Here is a 2,957-nt window from a genome sequence, read left to right on the forward strand (position 1 = left end):
CCTTCGGCCTGTGACCTACCAGCTTAGTTTTACATTTTACATCTGGAAGAAAATATATATATTTAAGAGTTACATTGCTTCCCCTCATCAACAACACTGATTATGTGCTTGGTAAATAAATCATCGGCACAGTCACTTGACGTGTGGTGCAGATTAATGTGGACCTGATAACATTGGTGCAACGATCCGGTGTTTTCCCATTTTAGCTTCAATGCTAGTTAATACACACACACTGAGGATTGTGCAACAGTTTTTAACACACATTTCCTCCAGATATATTTGGTATTTTCCACGCTTAATGCCACTCGACAGAGGTGCGCTGGTTAATGAATATTACACAAGCCTAGTTTATGAACTTTACCTAGTGCTAACATTAGCTAGCACAATATGATACCGGGATCGCGGCAGACAAAATGTGACTGTGGTCATAAGTTGTGTAAGATTTCTTCTTTGAAACAGGGTGGACACTTTAGAAGCTGCTAAACGGTAAATTTTGTGAAGATTACTTACCATTCACATTCTGTGTCCCGTCACCGAAGCCCTGCAGTTCAGGACAGAGTTCTGAGATCTCGGGGAGTCATCCGCTTTAGTCAGCGCTATCCAATCGGAACACGTCTTACATTGCTCGTCCTTAAGCCCCGCCCAGAATGTTCATGTAAGCTTCGCAAAAGCAAATAAAGTTGTATAAGCAAGAAAACAAGTTCAACCAAAAAAAATAAAATAAAATACTCAACCAAAAAAAAAAGTTTCAATCAAAAAATTTGTGACTTCAATCAAAAACAAAATCTTAAAAGAAATTTTTGTTTCATAAGAAATTATTTTTATGATTAAAAAGTTAAGATTTTTTTTTTTGTTTGACTTTTTTTCTTTTGATTGAATACTACTTTTTTTGTTTGACATGATATTTTTTTTGATTGAATAATTGTGAAACAAATCTAACTCCATAAGTAACCAGTGCCTATTCTACAGTTTAAATCAAGTGTACCCAGAAAGATTTAGAAAATCTTCATAGTACTGTACAGGGTTCTTGTTGAGTGCAACATATGCGCTAACTACAAGATGTTTGAGAAATATATATAGCTAGTTCAATTATTAAATAAACTACTTTCTAACAAAGTAGTGAAGTCCTCCTTAATCTTACAGTGTATCTGAGTAATTGAAGTGATGTTTTTTGTAAAGTGCCTTGAGACGACATTTATTGTGAATTGGTGCTTATTAAATAAACTGAATTGAAATGAGCGCAAACCTCTAGATGGCTTCAAAATTAAACCAACAGCACAAAATATGGCAATATGAGCAATCATGTATGCTTCTGGATGTAGCCAGTGGAATAAATTACAGAAATTATTCTTAAGGAGAGGTTAACTACAAAAAACAAGATGTGGAAATTTTTCTTGCTGAGAAAAAGTAATGCTCTTATTCACCCACTATTGAATGAGAGCAACCCACCTGGAGATTGCACAAGACTTTTTTGATGTCCATCATTTTGAAAAATCTGTCATAATCTGTTTTTAGTTTTTTACCCATAATTTTTAAAATGAAAATTAGTGGTGCACTGATTTATCAACCAACTGAATTCCTTAATTTTGAGAGATTAGTGATCGACCAATACTTATATGTGAGCAACCTGTCCAGGGTGAACCCCACCTCTCGCCCGGAATGTTTACTGGAGATAGGCACCAGCAACCCTCCTGACTCCACTAAGGGACAAGGGTGTTAGAAAATGGATGGATGGATGGATGGATGGATGGATGGATGGATGGATGGATGGATGGATGGATGGATCTACCTTGGTAAAGATCTAAAAATCATCCACTGTCCTCTTCTGCTCTTCTGTGAGAGAGGTTTGACTGATAGATGGATCAGTAGTTGGTTAGTATGGTTTGTAGTTAACCATACTAAGTCCACTGTTGCCAACTCAGTGACTTTCTTGCTATAGTTAGCAACATTTCAAACAAAAAAATCGATATCAGCCAAAAATTGTAATCGGCAGGTGAGGCTTTTTAAAGATCGATAATCAGCCAGAAAACTGGAATTGATGGAATTGATGGAGTTTCTGTGCCGATTAAAGTGTCTATGTTGGATCTGCTGAATCTTCTCCAGCGCCTCTGAAGTGTGGAGGACCTCTTCTCTTTTCACTCTACCTGCTTCCTCTGGATGCCATTCTTAGGAAATATGGCATTGTTTTTCATTTTTATACAGACTATATCCAGATTTATGTCCCACTGATCCAGAGAAATCCATGCTCTGTCAGTCATTTGTTGAAGTACAATTAAGTCTTGGATGTCTTGTAGTTTTTTGCATTTTAAAGACAAATAGATAGTTCTGTTGTTTGGGCCTAGCAACAGCTCCTCATGTTTTTTAAAGTCCTTTCTCAGTTGTCAAATCCAATTTTTTTTAAAATCTGAGACAACTAGCCAAAGTAAAACTTTTTCTTTCTGCATCACTTTGAAAGGTTAATTCATGCTTTCATCACAATTCGTTAAGATTACTGTACTACACTTTATGTTGGCCTCAGTCACAAATCACTTTCTAGACTCCAGTTGGTTTTAAATGCTGCTGCTCGGCTCTTAACTGGTACTAGAAATCGACAGCACATTACTCTTGTTTTAGCATCTCTTCACTGGCTTCCAATAGATTTTAAGATAGCTTTTAAAATTCTTCTGTCTGTTTTCAAATGCCTCCATGGCCTTACCCCACCGTATCTGTCTGATCTGCTTCAGCCGTATGTTCCCTCACTGATCAGTTGCACTAGCAAGATTAGTTGCTGTTAGTGCATGAGGAGTCACTGAAGAGGAAGTTGAGCGGTATCCGCTCATTCTCACTTGCTGCCCCAAAACTGTGGAATGTTTTATATGGAAGTAAATATGTGCCATCAGAATTTGAATAAAAAATGCATCCGAATTCAATTAAAAAAAAAATTCAGTGTCATTGTTTGTACATGTTTGCAATTTTCA

This window comes from Poecilia latipinna, unplaced genomic scaffold (genome assembly GCF_001443285.1).
Source record: "Poecilia latipinna isolate Pla-1442-1.1 unplaced genomic scaffold, P_latipinna-1.0 Scaffold4018, whole genome shotgun sequence".
In the NCBI taxonomy this organism is placed as follows: Eukaryota; Metazoa; Chordata; class Actinopteri; order Cyprinodontiformes; family Poeciliidae; genus Poecilia; species Poecilia latipinna.